This window comes from Natator depressus, chromosome 10 (genome assembly GCF_965152275.1).
Source record: "Natator depressus isolate rNatDep1 chromosome 10, rNatDep2.hap1, whole genome shotgun sequence".
NCBI lineage: Eukaryota > Metazoa > Chordata > Testudines > Cheloniidae > Natator > Natator depressus.
Window position 1 is genome coordinate 35,177,592 of NC_134243.1, and position 16,769 is coordinate 35,194,360.

Below are 16,769 nucleotides of genomic sequence, written 5' to 3' on the forward strand. Positions count from 1 at the left end.
AGGTCGGAATATGAACAAGAGGCTGCTCGGCAGCTCTCCAACACCGCTTTCTACAAGCCATTACCCTCTGATCCCACTGAGAGTTACCAAAAGCATCTACAGCATTTGCTCAAGAAACTTCCTGAAAAAGCACAAGATCAAATCCGCACAGACACACCCCTGGAACCCCGACCTGGGATATTCTATCTACTACCCAAGATCCATAAACCTGGAAATCCTGGGCGCCCCATCATCTCAGGCATTGGCACCCTGACAGCAGGATTGTCCGGCTATGTAGACTCACTCCTCAGGCCCTACGCTACCAGCACTCCCAGCTACCTTCGAGACACCACTGACTTCCTGAGGAAACTACAATCCATTGGTGATCTTCCTGATAACACCATCCTGGCCACTATGGATGTAGAAGCCCTCTACACCAACATTCCACACAAAGATGGACTACAAGCCATCAAGAACACTATCCCCGATAATGTCACGGCTAACCTGGTGGCTGAACTTTGTGACTTTGTCCTTACCCATAACTATTTTACATTTGGGGACAATGTATACCTTCAGATCAGCGGCACTGCTATGGGTACCCGCATGGCCCCACAGTATGCCAACATTTTTATGGCTGATTTAGAACAACGCTTCCTCAGCTCTCGTCCCCTAACGCCCCTACTTTACTTGAGCTATATTGATGACATCTTCATCATCTGGACCCATGGAAAAGAAGCCCTTGAGGAATTCCACCATGATTTCAACAATTTCCATCCCACCATCAACCTCAGCCTGGTCCAGTCCACACAAGAGATCCACTTCCTGGACACTACAGTGCTAATAAACGATGGTCACATCAACACCACCCTATACCGGAAACCTACTGACCGCTATTCCTACCTACATGCCTCCAGCTTTCACCCTGACCACACCACACGATCCATCGTCTACAGCCAAGCTCTGCGATACAACCGCATTTGCTCCAACCCCTCAGACAGAGACAAACACCTACAAGATCTCTATCAAGCATTCTTACAACTACAATACCCACCTGCGGAAGTGAAGAAACAGATTGATAGAGCCAGAAGAGTTCCCAGAAGTCACCTACTACAGGACAGGCCTAACAAAGAAAATAACAGAACGCCACTAGCCGTCACCTTCAGCCCCCAACTAAAACCCCTCCAACGCATTATTAAGGATCTACAACCTATCCTGAAGGATGACCCAACACTCTCACAAATCTTGGGTGAAAGGCCAGTCCTTGCCTACAGACAGCCCCCCAACCTGAAGCGAATACTCACCAACAACCACATACCACACAACAGAACCACTAACCCAGGAACCTATCCTTGCAACAAAGCCCGTTGCCAACTGTGCCCACATATCTATTCAGGGAACACCATCACAGGGCCTAACAACATCAGCCACACTATCAGAGGCTCGTTCACCTGCACATCCACCAATGTGATATATGCCATCATGTGCCAGCAATGCCCCTCTGCCATGTACATTGGTCAAACTGGACAGTCTCTACGTAAAAGAATAAATGGACACAAATCAGATGTTAAGAATTATAACATTCGGAGAACACTTCAATAAACCAGTCGGAGAACACTTCAATCTCTCTGGTCACGCAATCACAGACATGAGGGTCGCTATCTTAAAGCAAAAAAACTTCAAATCCAGACTCCAGCGAGAAACTGCTGAATTGGAATTCATTTGCAAATTGGATACTATTAATTTGGGCTTGAATAGAGACTGGGAGTGGCTAAGTCATTATGCAAGGTAGCCTATCTCCCCTTGTTTTTTTCCTACAAACCCCCCCCCCCCAAGACGTTCTGGTTAAACTTGGATTATTGCTGTGCACATTGTAAGATGAGCTATTGCCAGCAGGAGAGTGAGTTTGTGTGTGTGGTTTTTGGAGGGGGGTGTGTGTGTGTGGGGGGGGAGGATGGTGAGAAAACCTGGATTAGTGCTGGAAATGACCCACCTTGATTATCATGCGCATTATAAAGAGAGGTTTCAAAGAGGGATGGGCTATTACCAGCAGGAGAGTGAGTTTGTATGTGTGTCTGTGTGTGTGTGTGTGTGGGGGGGGGGAAGGGTGAGAAAACCTGGATTTGTGCTGGAAATGGCCTTCCTTGATGATCACTTTAGATAAGCTGTTAGCAGCAGGACAGTGGGGTGGGAGGAAGTTTTGTTTCATGGTCTCTGTGTGTATATAATGTCTTCTGCAGTTTCCACGATATGCTATGCATCCGATGAAGTGAGCTGTAGCTCACGAAAGCTCATGCTCAAATAAACTGGTTAGTCTCTAAGGTGCCACAAGTACTCCTTTTCTTTTTCTTTTTAAGATTTATTTGGGCATAAGCTTTATTTTGCCCAATGTTAGTCTTTAAGGTGCCACCGGACTCCTTGTTGTTTTTGTGGGTACAGACTAACACGGTTACCCCCTGATATTTTAAAACAATGTCCATTAACCCTCCGCCCGCAATGCCTCATCTAATCTCCCAGTGAGAAAAAACCCAGAGAAATCAGATCAAGGTAAACTTCTCTTTACATCTTCTGGGCCTTGAATGGAACATGAAAGGGGCTGCCAGGAGCCACAGATACAAAAGAAGAAAAACTGAAGTTTGGGTCAGTCAGGGATTTCTGTCTGGTGGGTTTTTGCGGAGAAATTCTCTCTGCCTCTTTCATGATTATGAAGATTCCTTTCCCCCCCACCACCCTCCCATTTTCCTTCTTTCCTATTTTGCCATACGGATAGCTGGGAGCTGCAAGCATGTGACGGTATCTTCCATATAGGGGCAGGAGTAAAGCAAGGCCGAGTGATGGACGCCCTTAGGCCAGACTTGCAGACAATATATACCTACTGCACAATCTAAAACGCTTCCCACTTTCACAGAGAGAACATCAGGCAGAGCAGACAGAGAGAGAGAGAAGGTCCTGCTTTCAGGTAAGTCACTCATCCTTTTGCTTAACAAGGAGCTCCATCTGGATGGGAGTAGAAAGCTAGAATCAGACTAACTTCTGGAGAAGGGCAGTGTGATGTGTATTGTTTTCAGCTCAGGACTTCCGTAGAAATTTGGAATTTTGATCCTATTCTCTAAAGTGTGCAATATGTTTGTGGGCTGTGTGACTATGCAATAGAGTTATGCACATACAGTATAAAAGCAAGTGTGTATGTAAAGCTAAAACATAAAGCTTCAGAATTTCTTATTACATGTCCTAAAAATCCAAGCACATCCAACTGTCCTGGCTGTCATTTGTTTTCTGGGGTGTATTTTGACCAGTTTCCTCCTGCTGCATGTTGCACAACCACTTCTTGGGCTGTTTGTTTTGTGATCTGACTGACACCTGCCCTGGGAGGCTGGGCTTGGCTACACCGTAGCTAGTTACCCAAACCACATCCAGCAACTTCAAAAGCATTTTCTTTAAATGTGAAACCTTCTGAGCTGTGCTGGATTTGCTTAAGAGTCCCATCCCAGTGAGCTGGCTGAGTGGCACTTGGATGTACTGGAATTTTCATCGCTGGCTGCTCTGAACAGTCCCTGTCTAAACCAAACTGGTGACTTGGTCCTTAACTGCAGCTGTATCAAAAGGAAATAGTGAAGCGCCTGTCCTGTGTGTGTGTGTGTGTGTGTGTGTGTGTAGAGGTTTATATAGAACACCTGGTGGCTTTTCTATTATGACATGTGTTCACGTAGGAAGGGAGAGAGACCCACACTGCCAGGGTTAGCTCATTTGCCCCAGTGAGTGAAGACAACTGTGAAAACCATCTGTTGTGTAGGCTACCTACTGGGTGGAGAACATACTGCGTTTTGTGTCTGTGTTGCTTTGCCAGGACTCAGATTGCGCTGGATGATGTTATGGGGAAACAGAAAGTAGTGATGGTGCATGGGGAAAGATGCTTTTGAAAACACTAATAAACTTCTAATACCTGGAGTGAGCTGTAAGGTCATTAATGAAATGAACAAATGTGGGCATGAAACTGTTAAACCAGAAAAACAAGCCCATGGGGGAATTCAGATCTGACATCCATGATCACAGGAGGGGTGTTACTATAGATGTAGCTTTATCCGTGTGTGTGTGTGTGTGTGAGAGAGAGAGAGAGAGAGAGAGAAGGGATTATAATAATGCTCATAAAGAGGATCTTAGACAAGTCACTGCTTTCCTGTGACTCAGTTTCCCAATTTGTACCTACTTTTGCAGGGTAATCCTACTTTTGCAGCTTTGTAAAGCACTTTGAAGTCTATAGTATGCAAGGTATTGTTAATATTTATAAAGGGCCAAATTTTAATTTCCTTATTCATGTGGACTAGTACTTTCCTACAGGAACAGTCCCCTTGAAATCAATGGGGACACTGGTGGAGTAATTGCTACTGACTTTGAGTAAGGATATCAGGATGTGTCCCTAAGCAGTTAATGTAATAAAGTAATAAGAGGCTGTAATTCCATTCATAATAAACTACTGCAGCAGAGCCTTAGTCGCCAGACCCCAGAGATGGAATTGCTTGGAATGGCATGGCTATCTATGGGCTATTGTTTAGAATAGTCACTCGGCAGTCATTGCTGTCTGACTGGAATACCCTTTCAGTACTAATCAGTCTGTCTAATACCACATCAGTGTTAACAGAACTGGTATGCTGGTCTTTGGGAATGTACAGAAATTGTCCCTTATGTAGGAGATGCTAATTCTATATGTTATAATGAATAGGATGCCAGTCTATAGGGTCTGATGGTGCTGAGAATTGTGACATACATGGGAGTGACTTGTCATTGAACTCCCCTGGAGGCTCTCCCCATGTCCTTTCACAGCCATATCAGAGTTATGATCCTTGGGCACAATACCATTTTCCTTTAGGTGTGGGATGGGAATGGGGTTTGATGGGGAGCCACCAAAAAATACATTGTGCTTGAGAAACTGTCACTCAAAGACAGACTCTCAGGGCTCAATGACAGGATCTCTGGAATCAGAGGGCTCTGTCTGTACCTGCACACTGTGGGGAGTTGGGTTTTTTGTTAACCTGAACCTTCCTGCTATGAAATTTCCAATGCACTGGCGGAAATTGACCCCAGGTGTAACGCCATTGCTGCCAAGGGATTTCACACACATTTGTTACTGGAAGTCTGATTCTCTGAATAGCTCAGTGTTACCAATATCAATCATTAGCACAAAGCTGGGGGAAAACAGATCAATTTCCTCTCCTTGTGCCACCCACTTCCCACCCCATCAGGGCACCCCCTAGCCCCAGGAGAGACAGGATATCTTGCAAACACTCCAACAGCTTGTGGCTAGCTTTGCAGGAATTTGCAGTGGGTGGGAAGGTGCAGAGACTTCCCAGGCAAGGCGGACCAGAGTAGAGAAAGCATCCTTTGACCTGGAAACTGAGCCTTTGACTTGGGCAAGGCCGGCTCTAGGTTTTTTGCCGCCCCGAGTTCCGAGAGCGCAACTGCCCAAGCAACAAAAAAAAAAGGGTGGCCGGAATGCCGCCTCTGGCATTGTGCCTCCCCAAGCACGTGCTTGCTTTGCAGGTGCCTAGAGCCGGTCCTGGACTTGGGATCATAGGAGAGACAAAGAGAGGTCCCCATCGAGTCACTCGAGGATAAGCACAGGTAAAACATACTGGGTGAAATCCTGGCACCATTGAAATCAATGGAAGTTTTGCAACAGACTTTAGTGGGGCCAACATTTTGTCCAATCAGGGCAAGACGTGCTGCACATATAGCTCTTCCCATGGCTGTCCCCATTGTGACTGAGAAGAAGCTGCATTAACCGGGAGTCTCGGCTTTAGCTCAGAACAGCCTGGTGCCTTTAATTCAGACCCGGAGGGGAATTTTCATGGAAAGGGATTTTTTATGGAGTTAAGTGATCTTTGAGGTTTTTCCCCACTAAGTGGAGCGAAAGCAGATGATGCAGTTAAAGCCTCGTGCAAACCTCTTGTTATTTCCATTTCCCCAACAGCGACTCCTTTTGGAGACACCTTGATATTTTCCAGTCAAGATGTGATCACAGACTGGCTCCTCCTCCCCCCATAGCTTTGTCACTTGATGGGCCTTCCAGGACATAATGTCAGATCACCGAGGCTAGAGGAGGAAGAGCCTTAACAGATCACCTTTTCTCTATGCCCAGGGAGCAGTGCTGGGTCATTCTTTACTGTGCTTGAATGGTCCAGTTTTCAATGGCTCCAGTGACAGGGCACCCACACGCTCTCCTGTTCTGCAATCTGCTTGACCTCACCATGAGGACACGCACCATAGCTTGCTTTTTTCATTTGCACCATTCCAGCCCATTCCTCCTTGTTAGATGGAAGCAGGTCATCAGGAACCTTGCAAATCCTGCCTTGTTTAACTCAAGAGCTCTCAGTGGTTCCCTTGGAGCTGTTCACAGTCTGTTGCAGAGACCTCATTACTTCACTGGCTGAATTCCCAGGAGGCCACCTGGCCTAGCATGGACCTAAGCACCCCAACCCATTCTTGTTCCCTTGCTTGCATTCTCCTTTGCAACCCATCACTGAGGCTCAGCAGATCTGGCAGGAGTCTCCAGCCATTGCCCTCAGCTCACTCACTCCAGGACTTGCCCTTGTCAGAGGATGGAATCCCAGAATGCTCTTGTGCACCAGCTGACCTCAAGGGATCCGGGGAGCCTGCAGGTTTTGAAAGCAACAGCTGTGGTTCAGTCCAGGCTCTGAGGTAGGCTTGACAGGATCTCAGTGAAGACAGGGAGAGGTGATAAAATGTGGGCGAACTGTGACCCTGGAGCAGGGTGTGTGTAGCGCTGTGGTGACTCAACCCTCTCTTTCTTAAGACCTTTTCCTTTCCTGAGCTGGCTTTTCTCCTCTTCCCTATTCATGGTCTGTCTTGTCCTTCCTGTTCCATCTCTCTCTCCAATCCATTTCAGGTTAGACTGTGGACCTTGTTTGTTCTCCAGAAACAGGTGAGACCCCAGCCTTGCATCCTCAAGATATTTGTCCTGTTAAAATCACCACAGCTAACCCCCCCCCGCCCCCAAACAAGGCTACTCCCTTCTGTATTTATCAGCTCCTCCACTACAGTATGTGTGTGAATACAAAACTTAATGTTGCATACAAATAGCAAGCAGCTCAGAGTGGGGGTTAAACCCACAACAGCTAAAGACAAACCAGGCGGTGAGAGCTACACAGGCACATTGCTTAGAGGTGGAATGGGTGCTAGTTATCAGATGGAAACAAAGCTCCATGCTGAGTCATACAGATCCCATTCCTTGAGTTCCCTTTGTTTTTCACTAGCCATTAGCCCAAGAGGCAGCTCCCTGTAAAGCTCCCTCCCTCCCTGACAGTTAAAGAACCACCACACCGTTGGCACATCTAGAGATGATTATGCAAACTCCTGAAATGTCCTGCAAATGAGTGGTGGGAAATGTTATTGGCAGCTGTGCCAGAGTCTGCCTCCATGGGGCCTCCTTGTGCCCACACAGGGCACTACTTGCCCAGCCACATGGGGCCCAGGATTGTGGAACCTCAGCCCTAGGGCTAAGACACTCACCAGTTCCACCCATTCCACTCATTACTCCCTGCTGGGAACATCTCAATGCTCCTACCCCATTCCCCTCAGCGCCTCTGCCGGGAGGGGCTCAGTGCTCCTACCCCATTCCCCTCACTGCCCCCTGCTGGTCACGGCTGAGTGCTCCTACCCCCATTCCCCTCACCGCCCCATGCTGGTCACGGTTCAGTGCTCCTACCCCATTCCCCTCATCACGCCTCCCGCTGGTCACGGTTCAGTGCTCCTACCCCATTCCCCTCAGCGCCCTGCTGGGAGGGGTTCGGTGCTTCTATGCCATTCCCCTTAGTGTCCCCTGTTGAGCACAGCTCAGTGCTCCTACATCAGGGTGGGCAAACTACGGCCCACGGGCTGGATCTGGCCCACCAACCATTTTAAACCAGCCCTCAAGCTACCACTGGGGAGTGGGGTCTTCCGGCACTCCGGTGCTCCAGCCAGGGAGCAGGGCTGGGGGCTGCTCCACGCGGCTCCAGAAAGCTGCGACATGGCTCCCATCCAGCGCTCAAGCTGGGGAGCAGGGTCAGGGGCTGCTCCATGTGGCTCCCGGAAGCCGCAGCATGTCCCCCCTCTGGCACTTCAATGGGAGCTGCAGGGGCGGTGCCTGTGGATGGGGCAGCATGCAGAGCCACCTGGCCATGCTTCCACATAGGAATCGGAGAAGGGACATGCCCCTGCTTCCGGGAGTCACTTCAAGTAAGTGCCACCTGGAGCCTGCATCCCTGAGCCTCTCCCCACGCCCCAATCCCCTGCCCCAGTCCTGATCCCTCTCCCACCCTCCAAACCCCTTGATCCCAGCCTGGAGCACCCTCCTGCACCCCAAACCCCTGATCCCCAGCCCCACCCCAGAGCCCGCAACCCCAGCCAGAGCGTGCACTCCTTCCCGCACCCCAACCTCCTGCCCCAGTCCTGATCCCCCTCCTGTCCTCCGAACCCCTTGGTCCCAGCCCAGAGCACCCTCCTACGCCCCAAACTCCTCACCCCAGCCCCACCCCAGAGCCTGCACCACAGCATGGAGCCCCTTCCTCCACCCTGAACTCCTAATTTCTGGCCCCACCCTGGAGCCCACACCCCCAGACAGACCCATCACCCCCTCCCGCACCCCAACTCCAATTTTCTGAGCATTCATGGCCCATCATACAATTTCTATTCCCAGATGTGGCTCTCAGGCCAAAAAGTTTGCCCACCCCTGTCCTATGCCATTCCCCTCAGTGTCTCCGCCTCCCCCCCTCCTCCTGCCCCCTGCTGGACACAGCTCAGTGCTCCTACCCCATTCCCCTCAGCATCCCCTGCTGGGAGGGGCTTGGTGCTCCTATGCCTTCCCCTCAGCGCCCCCTGCTGGGAAGGGTTCGGTGCTCCTATGCCATTCCCCTCAGAACCCCCTGCTGGGAGGGGCTTGATACTCCTACACTATACCCCTAAACACCCCCACCGGAAGAGGCTGGAAGTGGTGTAGTTGGCAGTGTCTTTACAAATCACTTCCCCACAGTGCCTCCCGTGGGCAGCAGGGCAAGGTCCTGTATGGGTATAGGCTGAGTATGAGGAGAGGCTTAGGGTATGTCTACACTGCAATACAAGACCCGCAGTGTTGCTGCCGCTGGCTTGGGTCAGCTGACTCAGGCTCACAAGGCTCTAGCTATGGGGCTATAGAATTGCAGAATAGACATTTGGGCTAGGGCTGCAGCCTGGGCTCTGAGACTCCACAAGGGCAGAGGGTCTCTGAGCCCAGGCTTCAGTTCAAGCCCAAATGTCTACACTGCTCTTTTTAGCCCCACAGCCCTAGCCTTGTAAGCCCAAGTCAGCTGACCCAAGCTCTTAGATTCAGTGCCTCGGGATTTTGATTGCAACATGGCCATACCCTTGGAGGGATCCAGTCCCAGCCTCTACCATCAGGTGTCAGGCTACAATGGCAGAGTATGGACAGGATGAGAGCTCCCAGCTTCTCTAAACCCATGGTATCTCCAGAAGACATGTCACAAGGGAGCCTACTGAGGGATGGGGAGACTACCACAAACAGGGGCTCCAATCTCCAGGCACAAAGCTCCCCTGCAGCCAATATATCCAGCCCCGTTAGCACCAGCAAAAAGCCAATCACATGATTTTAGAGGCAGGCTTGATGCCACTTCGAAACTCTGGCGTGTCAATTTAAGTGGATTTAAGTTTGCGCATGGAGGCTGGTGTGCCCAAGAAGGGCTGGGGTGCAGCTGAGGGAGGGAGAGTTTGCAAAGGGTCCCTTTTGGTGCCCTGATCCTGGGACTGGTTCTGCACTGGCCTGGCCCCCAGAACTTCTATAAGCTACAGCAGCTGCCAACAGCCCACAGGGGTACTTCCAGCTGCTGGGGAGCACCAGGGAGCAGCAACACCCAGGTGACACACTCGGTTCTGGGCAGGGGATAGCACAGTAACTGTTATAGCAGCCCTGCCATGGGCGATGCTCCTAGGTGGCTGTATGCTGCCATTGGCTGGATATATTGGCTGCAGAGAAGCTTTGTGCCTGGAGGGCTGAGCACAAAGGGGTCTCCAGGTGGGCTCCCCAAAATTAAAGTTGGGCCAAATCACTGGTGAAAATCACGTTTGAATATCTTGATCTTGATTACGGCTATTTCTGGAGCTGGCAAGTGAAGGCCAAAGTGTCCAGAATCAAACCGAAAGCCTGTCTGGAACAATTAACAAAGACAAATCACAGAGGAAAATGAGACAATAACTGCAAAGCCATCCCATTGCCTTCATTCAGGCAGTTCTCTTCCTTGGAGTTTGCCTGGATGCAAAAGTCCCTACTCCACAGCAACTTTCTTAATCAAACTGAGCAGCAGCGTGACTGCACGGAACAAAAAAATATCCCCCTCACCAAGAACAACAGCAGCAAAGACTCAGAGAAGGCAGGGAAACAGGCACAGCTGTGTGGCTTTCAGAGCTACTTGATCGATCGCCTCTTTCTAGCATCCTACCATTGCCTGGATCCCCACATGCATTTTTCATGCTAAGCCCTCCTGGGCAAAGGCTGTCTGTCTGCCAAAACCAAACCAAACCAAAGACTCCTTTGTTTCTATGGTCCCTGGAGCTTGTTTTAGTTAAAGGGCCAATCTATAGATTCAAAGCTGGGCATTTCTTTGCTACGTGAACAAAGATAAACCGCCCTGTAGTCTTTCTTATGCCTCTTCTGATTGGCCCAGAGTTGTAGAATAGTTTGTAAGTCAGGCTGGGGCCTATAACACAGTATCTTCCATGGGAGCAAATGGAATGCAACCTGAGCAAAGAATAACTGAGAGCTGGACCAATCAGGTTTAGTTCTATGGCTCAACAGTAGCTTTGAGGGCTGGCATTCCTTATGTTATTGGGCTAGCTGTCAGATCCTGTAAGTTAAGCAGCATCAGGCCTGTTCATGATTTGGATGGGTGACCATCGGAAGAAACAAGGGTACTTTAGGATGGGAAAGCTGGTGATTCAGTGGGTGGCTCTCTTCACTCTGAATGAGTGTTGCTCCAATATCCCAGAGAGCACACAATGGGTACTGTGATGCTGGAGGTCCCATCTTGCAGATGAGGCCTAAAACTGAAGCCCTGACCTCTTCCAGTTCTTAAAGACGCCATGGCATTTTGGGGAAAAGTAGGGGTGTTTGTGGTGGTGTCTAGTCAAATCCCACATGCATAAATACTTTCAGCCTCCCTAAATCCCAGCTGTGACTCATAGAATATCAGGGTTGGAAGGGACCTCAGGAAGTCATCTAGTCCAACCCCCTGCTCACAGCAGGACCAATCCCCAATTTTTACCCCAGATCCCTAAATGGCCCATCAAGGATTGAACTCACAACGCTAGTGTTAACAGGCCAATGCTTAAACCACTGAGCTATCTCTCCCTCTCCCCTTGCCCCATTGTTTTGCTTGGATATGGAATGTTCCCTTCTGCCTGCCCTAGAGCACTGCTGAGAGGGGTAACATTTCGGTGTCCTGGTTCTAGCTTCACACACGCTACTGGAAAGTCCCCCATCCGAACTGTGCTACAGCCACAGGTAGAGCCCGAATCCACTCCTGCTGGCCAAGGAGCTGCAGCAGGGCGTTCCCTGTGACTCACCCCACTTAGACGCTCTGAACAAACACTCTCCATCTGACCTAGCAATGAGCAGGAGTCCAGATTCCGTTCCCAACAAATTCACTGGGTTTTGGTGCCTTCCATTGGACTTGGAGGCCATGGATGAAAAGGTGCACCCAGACCCAGATCCTCAAAGGTATTTAGACGCCTAACTCCCATTGATTTAGATGAGCATTAGGCACCTAAATACCTTTGAGGATCTGCACTCCAGTTCATATAGGTTTGACCAAGGAAAGCTTCTCTATCACAGATGGGTTCATCTGCCCCTGCTGTCTGGCAAACACAAGGTGGCATTGGCCTAGTTTGGCCCTTGTGCCATGCTACATTTTGGGGGCAGTGCAATGAGAAAGGATCAGTCCCTCCATGGTACAAGAATTTGGGTTATGATGTAATTAAAAGAGCAGTACATTTAGAACACATCAATGGAGACACATCTTATACGAGTGGAACTCACTGCTGCTGGAGACATCATCTCCAATACTGGGACTTATGCTATGTAGCTGAGCAGTTCTGATTCTGTCTAGTGGAGGGCAGTGGGCTGAGTACACTCTGATCTGTGTATTACATACAGAATTTTGTATGCATACATCTTAACCCTCAGGCTCACAAAGTGCTTCAGAGATAGCTGGGAGGCTAACCTCCCAAGCCCTCCTGTGAGCTACAAAGGCCACAGTGGAAGTGCTGGTCACACAGAGGTTAGACCAGAACCCAGGAGTTCTGCTGCCTCCCAGGCCCAGATCCTCAAAGGTATTTAGGTACCAAATCCCATAGGAGTTAGGTGCCAAAACACCTTTGGGAATCTGGGCCCCCTCCTTTGTGTCAATCATCAGACAGCATTGCGACAACACTGTCTTTGACCTTGTCTTCCTGCTGGGAAGGATGATTTGATTTGCTGTGAGCAAATCCTTTGTGAAACACACTTGGCTTCCTATTAAACAGCAGCAGCAACAACCCCTCCCCTAAGCAAAAGCACCTGAGAGGTTCAGATGGCCGGTCACTCAATTACATCTAGGAACACTCATTAAGGATCCTTCAGAAGGGAACATATCTCAGATCAAAACACAAAGGGCACCACACAGAAATAGAATTGAAAGCAGGACACCCTGACCTTTCAGGCAGTAGGAGACAAATAAAACTTTCCAGTTACCTGTGGAAATGTGCCCAGCCGGTTCTGTTATCATCTTATCAAAGGACAACTTCCCCTGGGAGCACTGGACAAAGATTCCCCTCCCCCCAGCCTTGCGCCGCCTGCCCAATGTATCGGGCAAACACTGATGAGTTACGAATTAACCTGGCGTCCCTTGAAACAGGCTTGCGGATTGCTCAATTCCTGCAGCCCTGGCAGCTGCCAAATAGCAGATAATGTAACTGATGCTGTTGCTATGGGGTGAAGGACCTGAGCCTGGTAATGGGGTTGGGGGAGAGGGTAGATGAGGGCAGGAGCTGCTCATGGAACAAAGAATTGCTGAGCTCACGGACGAGAGATCCAGGAACTGTTTGGTCTGTGTTTGTACAGCATCTAGCGCAATGGAGTTCCCACCCATGGCTGGGGCTCCTGGACACTCCCACAGTCAGACCTGGGGAGGGCTTGAAGCCACTTGTGGGGGGCTTGGCCCTCCCCAGTGTAAATTTTCTGTAAATTTGTAAATCTCATTTGCTACAGCCTCACTGGGCCCAGCCCTTTGTGTCTGTCATTGGCTAGCATTGCGACAACCCTGCTGGGAGCTCATCTGTCATGTTGGGACTGAGCTGGGGGGATGTGGCAGATCCACAGTCTGATCTGCTGGGGCAAACCCTTTTTGCCTTGGCTTGAAAAACACTTGCTTCCTATTAAACAGCAGCAACAACAACCTCTCCCCTAAGCGTAGGGTGACCAGAGGTCCTGATTTTATAGGGACAGTCCTGATATTCGGGGCTTTGTCTTATCTAGGCACCTATTCCCCCAACCCTGTCCCGATTTTTCACACTTGCTAGCTGGTCACCCTACCTAAGTAAAACCACCAGAGCGGTTGAGACACTCAGCAAGAGGGAGACTCCCCAGCCACGCCCCTACACCAAGGAATGTGGGAATAGGGGGCAGAGGCCCTGTGCAGCGCCTGACCCAAGCAAAGTCTCCCCTTGCTAGCTGCAGGGCTTTTACCTGGAGTGGAGGGGAGAAGCCCTCCCTTTGAACCAATTACAACTGCAAAACAGACACTTTGGAACTGCAAGTTGCACCTTCTGAGAGGCCTTAAACCCAATATATTTGTGCAAGAAGCAAATCCAGGTCCCTGCAAAGCAGACATGGGAAAACGATGTGGTTACAATTCCCATTTGACACACACTTTTTTGTATGCAATTCTCATGGTAGTGACTCCCACCAGGGCAATGAGCTATTACTGCCCTCTGCTGGACGGAATCAGAACTGCTCACCTGGGGGTCCTCACCGCTGCTAACAGAGCTCTTCCTTTCGCTGCGCATTAGGCATAGGTAGACATTTTTTGTTTACCAAACAGAAGACTAGGGTTAGACCTGCCTACTTTAAAAGAAAAATGCAGCTACCTCCAGGACACCTGGGTTCCTTAGCTCCTGGATAGCCTGGGCATTTCCTAGGCTGGTCTAGCTCTGAGCAGGTGTGCAGTACCATTTGGAATGATGAATAATCAGACCATGGTGTACATATGCCACTGCCCTCTCTTGCTGGACTCAGAATTGCTCCCTTCTGTGTCTAGGCCCTATACAGCTAGCACTCAGCTCAGATGGTAGGAGTTTGTGCTGTTTGGAGCAGGACGCTCTCCGTTCTATGCACACACAATTCCAGGGGGCTATTGGGTGCAGCACTGTGACAACCACAAAGCCTTAGATGGCTGTAGATTAATTACAGTATCCTTGGACGTGCAGGGTCATTGCAAGGAAATACACAGTTATTTCTTTACTATATTGATAGGCGAAAAGGGGCCCCTTCCATGAGAGGAGAAACTCTCCTGGGAGTTCTGAGAGTTGCTTTGCTCTGCAGGGTGCTGTGTGGCATATAATGGTAGCATTCTAACTGCATGCCTAGCTATGGCACATAATGGCTCCAGTAGCTCCTTCCCCTGTGGCAGGGGATAGCAGGAGACCAAAACTCCCTGGGGTTGATTTTTCAGTTGTCTACAGCCCCTTTGCACTGCTCTGCCAGCTCAAAGAGTCCATAAAGATGGGAGATCTGGCCACCCGGGCACCTTCTCTCCCCCTGCCCTGGCAACACCCAAGGTAGGGTTGCAACCCTTGCATCTCTATGGTCTGACTATTCCCAGCTGCTGAAACGGCCTTGTGGGGCCAAAGGCACCTGGACATCCGTGAGGGCAGCCCAGAGGCTCCAGGAAGTGGGGTGGGGGTTCTAATAGAGTTAACCCCAAAGATTCAGCTCAGGGGCCTGTCTAAGCCACATGAGCTCTGTGGCTGGGAGAAACTGACAAAGAGCTATTGGTGTACAGCACCCTGGGTGCAAGCCCCACACAGGTGGAGTTTGATTGGGCCAATGGCTGTAAATTCCACACATTCAAGGATGCTGCTAGCATTCAAGATCTTCATCATCCCCTTTCTTCCTCCTCCTCCTCACTGTAAATACCACAGATTTCTTTTTCTTTGGGTACTGTCAGGATCTCCCTTTCCCTTCCACCCTGCTTTAGCTGAGGATGCAGGAGTACTCTGTCCCCTCCAAACCCACCCAGTCACATCCCTAACTCTCCGCTCAGCTGGTTCTGGAGAACGGGAAGTCAACCCCTTCTGACCTTCACTTTCCCAGATGGTGCTGCAAAGCCAGCACAGGTGGCTTTCCAAATGCCAACAGATTGGGGGAATGGCTGGCTTCTGTGATGCCCTGGAAGGAGCACTGACTTCTCATCCTGCATCCTCAGAATGGCTTCAAGAAAAATATTCACAAGGAGGAAACAAACTGGCAACCAAGAAAATAGCCCTGAAGACCCAGCACATGGGCAGGAGCAGAGTCAGAAAGATTCAGCCGTCCTGGCCATATAGTGTCTGAAGGAGAATGTAATAGGCAGGCCTTCATGAGAGGATGGGCAGTCCAGCAGGTAGGACTTTAGCTGGGACTTTGGATGATTAACACCATCTCATTCACCAGAGAGGAGGAGTATGGGATGGGGTGTAGGATTAGGGGAGAAACTTTCTCTGAAAGGGAAAAATATTACTCATGTCACAGCTCCCTGGGTGGAATTTGAAACCAGCAGACAACATCCTTGCAGCTGCAGGATATCAAGTTAGGAGGGGTGAAGGGATCATGTTAAACAGAAATGGGCCCAAAGCAGATCCACCGTTTGAGAGCGTATGGAGCTCACTTTCGGTTCAGCCCACTATAGATCTAGGGGCCAGCGGGGTTGTAACCGTGTCTGAAGTTGAGGAGTGGTCTGTTTCAGGGCACATCTCTGATAAAAACGAAGGCCCAACCCATCCTAGAACCTGAACCAAAATGTCTCAGAGGCTGAGCAAAAACCGGTTAACTTTTGTCCTCTAAATGTTTCCTCTTCATGCAGCCTCTTCCTGGCAGAAGGGGAAGTGGGAGGTCCAGAAATGCTCTGAGAGAGTTTGTTCCCATAGTCCAGTTGGAAACTGGAAGTACCAGAAAACTCACAAGGGGCCCTCTTCAGACTCAGGTGGTTCAGAGAGACATCCTGATTTTGGGAAATGCATTTGAACATACCCCCCAAACTGTGGGCCCAATTCTGCATGGTGCCCCCAACTCCTACTGAAGTCAGAGGTTGTGGAGGGAACTCAGCAACTGACCAGATCAGGCCTTATTAGAGATTAAGAATTAAGAATTTACTGCAAATACATAACTAGTCTGTGTGTGCGTGCAGTAAATAGGGAGCATATCTTGCAAACCGAAGACTCTGGGATCCAAGTGTTGTTTGCATTGCCACTAGCGCTGGTTTTTCCCATTCTGAAATTTCCAATTTCAAAATCTGAAAAATAAATGGGAAAAAATATTGACTCATTGAAATGAAAAGTTATGACTGGCCCAATATTTTTGAATGGCAGAATTTCCAATATTCCAAGAAGTGTACATTTTGAAAAACAATCAGGATTTTTTAAAATTGAGCTATTTTATCCTTCTTTCAACCAACTCTGATTGCAGCTATCGATAATGAAGTCCCTCCAGGGTAGTGAATTGGACTACGGCACAG

General features: G+C 49.5%; 1 protein-coding gene across 1 annotated transcript in view; it reads left to right on the forward strand.

Moving 5' to 3' along the window:
- The first annotated feature begins 2,869 nt into the window (after positions 1 to 2,869).
- The window catches only part of PRR35 (proline rich 35), a 52,844-nt gene continuing 38,944 nt past the window's right edge, over positions 2,870 to 16,769 (forward strand). The window contains exons 1-2 of the mRNA XM_074964881.1: positions 2,870 to 2,935; positions 5,515 to 5,595. The gene's annotated coding sequence lies outside the window, so the exon portion shown is untranslated. The remainder of the gene's footprint in view (positions 2,936 to 5,514; positions 5,596 to 16,769) is intronic.